This window comes from Eurosta solidaginis, chromosome X, assembly GCF_040869045.1.
Source record: "Eurosta solidaginis isolate ZX-2024a chromosome X, ASM4086904v1, whole genome shotgun sequence".
Lineage (NCBI taxonomy): Eukaryota > Metazoa > Arthropoda > Insecta > Diptera > Tephritidae > Eurosta > Eurosta solidaginis.
In genome coordinates this window covers 157,179,204-157,192,128 of record NC_090324.1, presented here as the reverse complement: position 1 = coordinate 157,192,128, position 12,925 = coordinate 157,179,204, and the positions used below count along the sequence as shown (strand labels likewise).

The 12,925-nt window shown below is 38.6% G+C and overlaps 2 pseudogenes; both read left to right on the top strand.

Moving 5' to 3' along the window:
* The first annotated feature begins 7,776 nt into the window (after positions 1–7,776).
* LOC137235217 (dolichol-phosphate mannosyltransferase subunit 1-like) lies at positions 7,777–9,025 on the top strand (annotated as a pseudogene).
* A 62-nt stretch (positions 9,026–9,087) lies between these two features.
* Positions 9,088–9,800, top strand: LOC137235458 (peptidyl-prolyl cis-trans isomerase-like; annotated as a pseudogene).
* Positions 9,801–12,925: the final 3,125 nt, after the last annotated feature.

The window sequence follows — 12,925 nt, the reverse complement described above, 5'->3', positions numbered from 1 at the left end:
AAGGTTAAAGTTAAAGTTAAAGTTAAAGTTAAAGTTAAAGTTAAAGTTAAAGTTAAAGTTAAAGTTTTGTGTTTTACAAACAGATTACGCATAGTGCACTCAATATGACTAAATCCACTTGTGAAAGCTTCGGCGCTGTTGGAAAATGCTTTATAAAACCAGTTTTATTACTCATACGATACGACACGCAAAGCAAATGCTTCTTGACAGGATTCAATAATGGTGTGTGCCCGATGCCCGTTATTAGCTCACTGGGTGAACGACGCTTTAAAAGATCAACCCCTAGAATTCGTGTGCCTATGAATTGAATGCCGTCTTCCAAGTAAACGCGTTCTCTGTCCGTAACTGTGTACGCTACTTCATGTACATATTTCTGTTCCAATTTAGATTTATAATAATGATCCTCCCAATCTGAACAATTCATTACAAGCACTAAATTGCCTGGATCGCTGTACACCTTTAATATATTTGTAAGTACGCTATCGTAGTGCAAACCCTTTGCGCAAACTAGCAAACCATCAGAGTTCACCATATCCAAAAAAAATCAGCTGTTCATACTCAAGCCTTTGTACATATATCCTTATGTTGGAGGTATTCTTCAGCGGTCACGATATTTGCTAAAGTTTCATCATCGTCTTGGAATCCAGATTCCTCTTGATTTGTAATGTTGTAAGATTTGCTAACCTTTTTTATTACACCGGCAATTTTGAACTCATGCTGACAGTTTGTATTAGATTAAAGATACAAAAATATAATTAAGTAGAACTAATGCAAAATTTTGTGATGAAACTTGACAACTTGAAACGGGCCTAATATAAAGGAAGTAAAATGAGGTAACTGGAAGTGTTTACGTTCTAAAGAGCAATTTGGTTTCTTTTTTAATCCAAAATCTTGCACATAATGGAGCGCTGTCGAAAACAGGTTCCACGGCTGAATTTACATTGCTCAACCGAAATCAATAACTTAATCGTCTGCTTTCTATCGTCAAGCGATCTTTCACCACTTTTCTATATGCCACCGCTTTGGCATACGTCATACGAAGGCGAAATTTGGGCACTTAAAAACGGTGCGATGGGCACAAAAACGGAAATTATTTTATGAATTTGACAACTTACGTGAACGGGCGATTACGTGTTCCTTTGCTTGCTGCTGGATCAAAAGAGGACGAGACTCTTTTCCACATGAGCCGATGAACCCACGATACAGCTCCTTCGTTGGATTTCCCGGCAACAAAGTTGCTGTACCGCGGGCTCACAGCGGTAAAAATCTAAGATACATACGTACCACCACTCACACATGCCTGTGTGTATTAGTACAAGCATATGTAGGTGGTAGTAAACGGAGGAAAATAACTAAGGAAATTATGTTACGAGGGAGGGGAGATATATTTAGGCCTGTGGCCTAAACAGAGTTGAAGTTAAAGTTAAAGTTAAAGTTAAAGTTAAAGTTAAAGTTGAAGTTAAAGTTAAAGTTAAAGTTAAAGTTAAAGTTAAAGTTAAAGTTAAAGTTAAAGTTAAAGTTAAAGTTAAAGTTGAAGTTAAAGTTAAAGTTAAAGTTAAAGTTAAAGTTAAAGTTAAAGTTAAAGTTAAAGTTAAAGTTAAAGTTAAAGTTAAAGTTAAAGTTAAAGTTAAAGTTGAAGTTAAAGTTAAAGTTAAAGTTAAAGTTAAAGTTAAAGTTAAAGTTAAAGTTAAAGTTAAAGTTAAAGTTAAAGTTAAAGTTAAAGTTAAAGTTAAAGCTAAAGTTAAAGTTAAAGTTAAAGTTAAAATTAAAGTTAAAGTTAAAATTAAAGTTAAATTAAAGTTAAAGTTAAAATTAAAGTTAAAGTTAAATTAAAGTTAAAGTTAAAAATAAAGTTAAAGTTAAAATTAAGGTTAAAGTTAAAGTTAAAGTAAAAGTTAAAATTAAAGATAAAGTTAAAGTTAAAGTTAAAGTTAAAGTTAAAGTTAAAGTTAAAGTTAAAGTTAAAGTTAAAGTTGAAGTTAAAGTTAAAGTTAAAGTTAAAGTTAAAGTTAAAGTTAAAGTTAAAGTTAAAGTTAAAGTTAAAGTTAAAGTTGAAGTTAAAGTTAAAGTTAAAGTTAAAGTTAAAGTTAAAGTTAAAGTTAAAGTTAAAGTTAAAATTAAAGTTAAAGTTAAAGTTAAAGTTAAAGTTAAAGTTAAAGTTAAAGTTAAAGTTAAAGTTAAAGTTAAAGTTAAAGTTAAAGTTAAAGTTAAAGTTAAAGTTAAAGTTAAAGTTAAAGTTAAAGTTAAAGTTAAAGTGAATGTTAAAGTTAAAGCGAAAGTTAAATTAAAGTTAAAGTTAAATTTAAATTTAAAGTTAAAGTTAAAGTTAAATTTAAAGTTAAACTTAAAATTAAAGTTAAATTTAAAATTAAAGTTACAGTTAAAGTTAAAGTTAAAGTTAAAGTTAAAGTTAAAGTTAAAGTTAAAGTTGAAGTTAAAGTTAAAGTTAAAGTTAAAGTTAAAGTTAAAGTTAAAGTTAAAGTTAAAGTTAAAGTTAAAGTTAAAGTTAAAGTTAAAGTTAAAGTTAAAGTAAAAGTTAAAGTTGAAGTTAAAGTTAAAGTTAAAGTTAAAGTTAAACTTAAAGTTAAAGTTAAAGTTAAAGTTAAAGTTAAAGTTAAAGTTAAAGTTAAAGTTGAAGTTAAAGTTAAAGTTAAAGTTAAAGTTAAAGTTGAAGTTAAAGTTAAAGTTAAAGTTAAAGTTAAAGTTAAATTTGAAGTTAAAGTTAAAGTTAAAGTTAAAGTTAAAGTTAAAGTTAAAGTTAAAGCTAAAGTTAAAGTTAAAGTTAAAGTTAAAGTTAAAGTTAAAGTTAAAGTTAAAATTAAAGTTAAAGTTAAAGTTAAATTAAAGTTAAAGTTAAAAATAAAGTTAAAGTTAAAGTTAAGGTTAAAGTTAAAGTTAAAGTTAAAGTTAAAGCTAAAGTTAAAGTTAAAGTTAAAGTTAAAGTTAAAGTTAAAGTTAAAGTTAAAGTTAAAGTTAAAGTTAAAGTTAAAGTTAAAGTTAAAGTTAAAGTTAAAGTTAAAGTTAAAGTTAAAGTTAAAGTTAAAGTAAAAGTTGAAGTTAAAGTTAAAATTAATGTTAAAGTTAAAGTTGAAGTTGAAGTTAAAGTTGAAGTTAAAGTCAAAGTCAAAGTTAAAAATAAAGTTAAAGTTAAAGTTGAAGTTAAAGTTAAAGTTAAAGTTAAAATTAAAGTTAAAGTTAAAATTAAAGTTAAAGTTAAAGTCAAAGTCAAAGTTAAAGTTAAAGTTCAGGTTAAAGTTAAAGTTGAAGTTAAATTTAAAGTTAAAGTTGAAGTTAAAGTTAACGTTAAAGTTAAAGTTACAGTTAAAGTTAAAGTTAAATTAAAGTTAAAGTTAAAAATAAAGTTAAAGTTAAAGTTAAGGTTAAAGTTAAAGTTAAAGTTAAAGTTAAAGTTAAAGTTAAAGTTAAAGTTAAAGTTAAAGTTAAAGTTAAAGTTAAAGTTAAAGTTAAAGTTAAAGTTAAAGTTAAAGTTAAAGTTAAAATTAAAGTTAAAGTTAAAGTTAAAGTCAAAGTCAAAGTCAAAGTTAAAGTTAAAGTTAAGGTTAAAGTTAAAGTTGATGTTAAAGTCAAAGTTAAAGTTAAAAATAAAGTTAAAGTTAAAGTTAAAGTTAAAGTTAAAGTTGAAGTTAAAGTTAAAGTTAAAGTTAAAGTTAAAGTTAAAGTTAAAGTTAAAGTTAAAGTTAAAGTTAAAGTTAAAATTAAAGTTAAAGTTAAAGTTAAAGTCAAAGTCAAAGTCAAAGTTAAAGTTAAGGTTAAAGTTAAAGTTGAAGTTAAATTTAAAGTTAAAGTTGAAGGTAAAGTTAAAGTTAAAGTTAATGTTAAAGTTAAAATTAAAGTTAAAGTTAATGTTCGGCCGGGGTGCGTATGCTCCTGAGTCGTAGGTGGGCGCACCGGGGTCGATCTCAGTGGGAAATAGGTGTATGGAATAGAAAATAAGCAAATAGACGAGATTTCTCGTTATAATATATGTGGTTTATTGTATAACTATATGAATTAGTTGGTTACAATATTACCTGAATTTATTGTGATCAGAACGGCAGAGATCGTTGGCGGCAGATGCGTGCTGGTTGGCTGTTGAAATCAAAGAGGCCGGTCGTATAGCAAGCTACAACCGTTGACCCGCAAAATCCTCCGTTTTGGAGGGGAAAGGCACCCACACATCAACCCCGACATGCATATGCATGAGTGCTGACTAAAAGCACACATACACGTGCATGTACATGCATGCACATGCATGAGGGTGATGGTGTGGGTGGTTATAAATTAATTCGAGTATCGAGTATCGATTTGCAGAGTTGCATTGGGGGGGTCGCAATCAGCTGCGGAAAAGTTAGGCATCCTGCCTAAACATGCCGGCCCCCCTTGCGATACGCAACATCGTTGTCCGCCAATGACCTCCGCTGAAATGAGAAAAATTATTATAAGACTTACACACTAAACTTAATCTAAATGAGGAGTTCGTCTGCGATGCAAAATGGCCGGGAATCCTTTCCGACTTGCTTAGCATGCCACCTGAGCTAAGATGAAAGAATTAGCGGTTATGAACAGTGAAGTGAATATTTCTTGCCATTGAATTATACATAATTCTTAAATATAGAAATTCAGAATGTAACATTTGTATTGTCGATGGCCAGTAAGGCTGGACGAAGAGGCCGAGGTCTCCGTTCCAGAGTGGCACCATTTTTTGTTATTGTTTGGTTTTTTTGTCGCTCCGGATGGAGAGGCCGAGGTCTCCATTCCAGATTTGCGGTTTTTTTTTGTTGGTTGGACGAAGAGGCAGAGGTCTCCGTTCCAGACTCGAAGGTTTTGAGGTTTTTCTGGGCTGGACGAAGAGGCCGAGGTCTCCGTTCCAGCGTATAACGTGTCGTGTCGCTCTCAGGGCGACTGTGGAATTTTATGGATGTGCCAGGGCGAGTGGCCGTGAGGTTGGTTGGGTGATGCGCGTTTTCGCCGCAGCGCATGTATTTCGTCAGTTGTGTATTATATTATTACCCTACAAAACACCTGGTCACAAACCTACCCACGCCCATGCAAATGTGACTACGAATGTAACCTGTCACCGTAAAATGACTAGTCAAATGACGTGGAGTGACGAGAGCGTTTTTGCAGAATAGTTAGGGCTGTGATTTCGAGCAGCTTATATATTTCAACATAACCGACAAGATTGCGGTGTGTGGGAGGTTGGAGCGGACGTGATTCCAAGCCACCCGCGCAAAATGACTTGTTTTCGTGATACGCGTGGCGTTTTATTAACAAACGTACGTTAAAATGTATGAATAAACCGAGTTTAAACCGAAGCGTAGAGGCTGACGAAGGTATGTATTTAATTTTGTGCGCAAGCTCATGAAGAATAGCGAACATCATAATTAAATTGGAACATGTACCAACTGCCGGTGCTTACATGCAGATTGGCGATGCGTTCTCCCCGACGCGTTCTATCTGCACGTATCATTGTTAGATTGCATGCAGCCCTGTCATGTATTTATTGGTTAGTTGACAGCTAGTATGGTGAGTTTGTGGCGTGCGAATATATATATACATATATGAATTTGCTTGCCCTTGAAACAAAAACTAGGTCACTGGGGTAGTGGCACACTAGGCCGGTAGAAAAGGTTGACTTTTCCCAATTTCGGGACTTTGTCGTGTCGGGATTCTTTACTTTCGGGACTCGGATGGTTTTTGCACCGAGCTCTTATAATGACCTTTTGTGATATTTGTTGTTGAAAAACAACAAGTCCTGCCCCCCAGCCATAAACAGTACCCAAAAAAAAACGGAAAGGGTAACAGCAACGACAACAAAAAAATGTCTCTGTAAAAAAAAATGTTAAATTTTTTGTGCAAGGAGAGGTTTGGTTTTGTTTTGTTTTCCTCTCTTTTTTTTGAATTCATTTGTTATGGATGACTGCTTGGTACTGCAGTAGATGCCCGTATTGGCAAAAATACGAAAGACGCGTCAGTCCCGATTGTGATGTTTTGTGTGGTTTTCGGTACTTATTTTGTCCATTTAATGTTCGGTATCCGCCCTTAGTCTGACAGCACTAGTGAGGCTGCCGTGGTTATTGCGGGTTGCCATCCAGTTGTTTTCCCGTAACAGGAATTTTCCAGGATACATGAATGCAGGATTGTGGTGGATAAATTACCCTCACCACATTGTTATTTGGATTTTCAAGCTGTTTAAATGTAAGTATGACGGGTTCCTCACTGATTTTTAATAGTTTTTTTTCTAATGGGTTTTTTTTTTTTTTTTTTTAGATGGAACCGATGCAAATGCTTCTCGTGTGTTTGGAGACTGGGGGAGAGGAGCCAATCCAGGTGGTGGCGGATGTGCAATACCCGGAGCGGCGGAGGGGCTCCTACATTTGCCACGCGCCGGACGAGTTGGTGCAGCAGGCGGTGGGGGAGGTGTTGCGGCAAGTTAGGCCCTGTATGCTCCGGGCCCTGCAGACGCCTCTGGTGGTAAAACTACGCGGGAGCACCACCGCCTGGTACGCCAAGTTCCATCAGGCGCAGGAGAACGTGTTGTGGGAGCAGCAGCCAGCACAGGGTCCAACGCCTCAGGGGGGGTATCGATGTCGTGTGTGCCAACGGCATCTTCGGTCGTTTGGCGGCTTGATTGCCCATCTAAATGGGCATATGCAATTTTACCCGTATAGGTGTTGGAGTTGTCCCAAGCGGTATGCGTCGTCCGCAGCGCTCTCCGTGCATCGCCGTCTTCGCCACTGAAGTGGGTTTCTGTGCCACTCAGTTACGGCTGTGAAGTAAGTTTTAATTTAAAATTTGTTGGAAAGAAGAAAAAAAATAATAAATTGATTTGTATAATCCTTCCATATCATATTATTTCGTTCTGATTAGTTACGAGGGGGGGGGGGGGGGTGGGGGGGGGGTTGCTCTTGTGATGTAACCTTGTGTTGTCTTCTCTAATCTTAGACAGACGCAAACAAGAAACGCACCATTGGGTGGTCGAGTTGGGTAGCATGGCAACTCTGTCGTCTCTAGTTTTCTTGTATGTATCATACATACATACATACTGGTTTGAACATTCCAGTATAGCGAATGAAGCAAAAAAAAATGAATCGAAAGATTTATTATACCGTTTTTTTGCTTCAATTCATGTGGAGTTTTACGCGTTGCTGGACAAAAAAGGTAAGTGGTAAAATATTTTTCAATAATTTTACTGAAATAAATATTTTCTTAGGTTATTTCAGATTTTTAACTCATTTTCTTTATTTTTTCCTTTTTCAGGTGGATGGCGGGGGAAAAAAAATGGCAATAGTGGCTTCAATTCATGTGGAGTTTTACGCGTTGCTGGACAAAAAGGGTGAGTGGTAAAATATTTTGCAATAATTTTACTGAAATAAATATTTTCTTAGGTTATTTCAGATTTTTAACTCATTTTCTTTATTTTTTTCTTTTTCAGGTGGATGGCGGTGGCAAAAAATTGCCAATAGTGGCCGGACCAGCAGCCAGCGCCGTAGGAGATGGTTTACCAGCCACATTTTTACCAGAAGTTTCCGACATAATGCGGAGTTTCGGCGACAGCGATCACCCACGCCTAGAAAGTGTCAAATTGGTGGAACACATACTGCAACAGCAATTACGTGGTATGTTTAATGAAGCCTCTTTTGTTGCAATGCGACGAAAAAAATAGTCCTTGTCCAGCACAGGCTGATGTGGAATTTCCTACTTCGAACAACACGCAGCAGCTCGCAGTTTTCCCCAGTAAGTTTTTAATTATAAGCAACAAACTTAAAAAATAAAATGCCTACAAGTGGTCATAAATATAGTGCTCTACTGCCCACATATAATGAAAAAGAAAATTTGCCAATTATAGTTTGGCTAATTGTCAAATACCTCAGCGAAAGTGGTGACAAATATGAAGTTATAGTAATTGACGATGGTAGTCCAGATGGAACTTTAGCTTTAGCTTAGGATCTATAAAAAATCTATGGGGAACCGACGATAGTGCTGCGACCGCGCGAATCCAAACTGGGTCTTGGTACTGCCTACATCAACGGTATCAAACACGCCACTGGAGATTTTATTATAATAGTGGATGCGGATTTGAGCCATCATCCGAGATTCATTCCCGCATTCATTGAGCTTCAAGCTACAAAGGACTATGATATAGTCTCAGGTACACGGTATAGAGGTGAGGGTGGGGTTTTCGGTTGGGACTTCAAACGTAAACTCATATCTCGCGGAGCTAACTTCCTTTCGCAAATTCTACTGCGTCCCAATGCGTCGGATTTAACTGGTTCATTTCGTTTAGATAAAAAAGGACGTGCTCGAGAGATGTATTGCCAGTTGTGTTTCGAAAGGCTATGTCTTTCAAGTGGAAATGTTAGTACGCGCACGTCAACATGGCTTCAGTATTGGTGAAGTACCTATAACATTTGTGGATCGCGTGTACGGCACCTCAAAACTGGGCGGAACAGAAGTTATTCAATTTGCCAAAAATTTATTATATTTAGTTGCAATGCGTAGTAAGTAGTACAGCAACAACGCATGAACAGACAAAATGGGTATTTTGTTCTGTGCGAGATTTAGTACGCGCGAATGTGCGTAGGGCTTTCACTTGCGATACAGTGTTACATTTGTGTGTGTCTCGCTTGAGTGTTATAAAGAGTGGTGACTTGAATGATGAGAACAATTTAACGATTGTGTTTCCAAATGCAAAAGTTATTAAGCTACTAGTCGATTGTGGAATGAATGTTAACGCCAAAAATGAGGCCAAATCAACGCCCCTACATGTTGCTGTGCAACCATATAACTATTCTAATGATATTATATCGTTGCTATTGGAACACGGTGGGGACCTAGATCAACTAAGTGAATCGGATGAACGTCCATTCAATTTGATTGTAAGCAATCCAGCCAATGCCATACCACTAATGAATTTTATGACTCTTAAGTGTCTAGCTGCTACAGTTATAAGTAAATATAAATTTCCTATCACAATCAAATACCAAAATTACTTCAAGATTTTGTTAAACAGCATGACCCTTGAGAATATACGTATATTTTCCGTCTCAAATAGGATTTTGTGGTGTTCGTTTCTTCAGTAATAAAAGCAGTAAAGGCAAAATGGGTCTCCCCCGTGTATTTTTTTGACATGACTGCTGATGGACAGCCTCTCGGCCGCATCGTTATGGAGCTACGTCCCGATGTTGTGCCCAAAGCAGCTGAGAATTTCCGTGCCTTATGCACAGGCGAAAAAGGCTTCGGTTATAAAGGCTCCTGTTTCCATCGTGTCATTCCTAACTTCATGTGTCAAGGTGGTGATTTTACAAATCACAATGGCACTGGTGGTAAATCTATCTATGGCACTAAATTTGCTGATGAGAACTTCATCTTGAAACACATTGAACCCGGTATTTTGTCAATGGCTAACGCTAGACCCCACACCAACGGATCGCAATTTTTCATTTGTACTGTAAAGACAGCATGGTTGGACAATAAGCATGTGGTTTTCGGCAAGGTTGTCGAAGGCATGGATGTAGTGAAGGCTATTGAGGGTTTGTGCTCACAATCGGGCAAGACAAGCAAGAAGATTGTTGTTGCCGATTCTGGTGCGCTTCAAACAGCGTATATTATTATATATATACATACTTTAAAATACAAATAGTATATACTAAATAAATACAAAAAAGCTTAAAGTTTTTAGTAAAAGAAATAATTTTATAAACACTCGAACAGCATTGTCGCAGTTAAATTTTTGAATATTCAGTATGTACTTCAAAGACTTTCTAGTAAAATATTTGAAGGCGTGCATTCAATACAAAACATTTCACTAACAATGTCTGGACTGGGTCGTTTGGATACGAACGCATCCAGGACGTGCCAAAAGGATATTCAAAAAAGTCAGCATTCATAACCTATCTTTACAAAGCTCGATGCAAAGTTATTTGTTAGACAAAGTGGTGACTAGTTTTTGGCGTCGTCCGAGATAGAGATACTACATAAGCTTTGCGTCAGTCCGCTACTTCCCCCCACCAGTGGTAAGGGGTAGCAGATACTGCGCAAAGTTGTAAAAAGAACATTAGTCGGTTTTTTTTTTTGTTAAAACCTCGTTCAAGTCTGGCACTTCCCCCCACCAGTGGTAAGGGGTATCAGATACTGTTCGAGGTAAGGGAAGTATCCACCCGGTGGGATGCACTCCCGCTTTCAACGACCTTTTGTAAGTCTGGTACTTCCCCCCACCAGTGGTAAGGGGTACTGGATACTGCTCAAGGTTAGGGAACTTTTTCCCACTTGCAAAAAAAAATGTTTTCTCTTTTTTTTTTCATTGGAAAACTCAAATTTATGAATAGAAAAGATTTTGGGTGATGTGATGATTTTTTTTCTTTTTTAAATTCAGTTGGCCGAGTGCCTTTGACCGAGTGCAGATGCATTATGTGGCAGATGCATTATGTGGCAGATCCTGGATCTGCGTTAGGGTTCTGGTGTCCTTGCTCTGGAGAGCGAGTGACTTTTGAGTTAAATTCTTGGAAAGTGAGAAAGATAATGGGCTGAAAGCCTTAAGGTTCTGTGGCAGATCGGTTCACCCTTCTGCGGTAGGTTGTTATGATGTCCTCGTTATGGGATAACGAGTGAATGGGATGGTCTCTGGTGTCCTCGCTCGGGGCGGGCGAGTGAATTCGGGGATTTTCTGGTGTCCTCGCTCTGGGTGAGCGAGTGAATTATGGGGTTTTCTGGTGTCCTCGCTCTGGGTGAGCGAGTGAATTATGGGGTTTTCTGTTCAGGGGGGCCCCCGGTTAGTCTTGTTAAAAAAACTTAGATCGAAAAAAAAATGTTTTTTTTTTTGTTTGCGAGCTTTTTGTACGCTCTCCCGCGTCTTCGTGCGTCTCGCTCCGTAGTCAGGTGTAGGAGTCCCTCCGGCAGACTCGAAACGAGACCGGAGGTAGAGAAAAAAAAGAGAAGATGTAGGATCGCCCTCCGGTAGACTCGCACCATCACGAGACCGGGGGGTTGATTAGGGCATAGCCACAAGCTTAGGGATAGCGGGGCATCACGGCGCGTGGTTGAAATGCGTCTTCATGTCCCGCGCTCCCTTTCCCCATTGCCATCGCGTCGTACGTTTTAGGATTCCCCTCCGGTAGACTCGCACCATCACGAGACCGGGGGGTTGATTATAATATATGGCTCGGGAGAAACGCAGGCTTAGGGGTAGAGAGACACGAAGACGCAGGTTCCTTAATTTGCTTTCTATGCTATTACAACCGTGGGCCTCTAATTGTAGGTAGTCGGGGGAAATGGTGTTTTGGGTTTGATTTTTTTTTTGAAGGGAGGGGTATGGAGGAACGGAGGGATTGTTAGGAGGAGCACTTAGCCTTCTCGCAATCCGTCTCTTCCGTTGGAAGAAGGATCAGTTTGACCAAAGGTCGTCTGACTTGACCCTTCTCGGTTTGGAGGTCGACTACGCGTACTCGGTCATCTTCGCCGGGGTGTACGTTGACAACTCGACCTAACCTCCATTCGTTGGGAGATAAGTGGTCCTCTTTGAGGACAGCGAGATCTCCCACTTTTATATTTTGTTTGGGATGCTTCCACTTCACTCTTTTTTGAAGTTCGGATAGATATTCGGTTTTCCATCGCTTGCAGAAAGTGTGGTGGAGGGCTTTGAGTTTCTGCCACCGATTGATCATCGAGGCAGTGCTCTCACTAGCATCCGGCTCTGGCGGAGCCAGTAGATGGCCGCCAGTGAGGAAATGACCTGGAGTAAGCGGCTCAAGGTCCGTTGGGTCATTGGATGCCGGGCTGAGGGGCCGCGAGTTCAGGCATGCCTCGATGCGGCACAAGAGTGTATGGAACTCCTCGAATGTAAATTTGTGTGGTGAGGCTATCTTTTTGAAGTGGCTTTTGAAGCTTTTCACTCCAGCCTCCCACAGCCCTCCCATGTGGGGAGCGCCCGCAGGGATGAAATGCCAAGTGAGTGACTGGTGGCTGTACTTCGAGACAGCATTGTCTCGGGCTTGTGCCATGAAAGTTTTGAATTCCGATCGTAGGGATCGTGAAGCTCCGACAAAGTTTGTACCGTTGTCGGAGTAGACGTTTTTGGGACATCCGCGTCTAGATATAAAACGGGCAAAAGCCGCAAGAAATGATGGGGTGCTGAGGTCAGTAGTGGCCTCCAGATGAATCGCTCGTGTGGAAAAACACACGAAAAGGCAGACATAGCCTTTGGATAGTCGACACCCTCTGCCGCGGTAACTTTTAATGTCGAAGGGACCGGCAAAGTCGACTCCAGTATTCGTGAATGCACGGCTGAATGTCGTGCGTTCGCGAGGGAGAATACCCATAAGTTGGGTCTGAGCACGCTTTCGGTGTACAGTGCAAACTTTGCAATTGTGAATTGTAGCCCTAATCATGGTTTTGATGTTAGGTATCCAGTATTGGGTGCGTATCAGACGCAACATGAGTTGGTTCTCCCCATGCAAACTTTGTTGATGAAACATTAGGACTGTCAGCCGGGATAACCGACAGTTGTATGGGAGGAGGATTGGGTGGCGTTCAGTAAAAGCTAAGTCCTTTGACGCCCCGAGTCGCCCTCCTACCCGAATGATGCCATCTTGGTCTAAGTAGGGATTAAGTGAGAGTATTACACTTTTCCCTCCAATTGGTTTTCCGGCCTTTAGATCATTATATTCGGAACTATAATGTTGTTTCTGATAGATTTTAATTAAGATTTGGGTTACTGATTTGATCTCATCAGGAGAGATTAAAGGTGACTCGACCTGAAATGATTTTTTTGTATTGGGGTGAGTTCTTCGGTAGAACCTCATTACGTATGAGAGCACCCGTAAAGCCCTAGGTAGGTCTGAAAAGCGTTGAAGAACATCGATAGTATTTACTGTTGTTGTTGCGCAGGTCTTCGCCCTCTTTTCTTCTACGGAGGTGATGTAGTCAC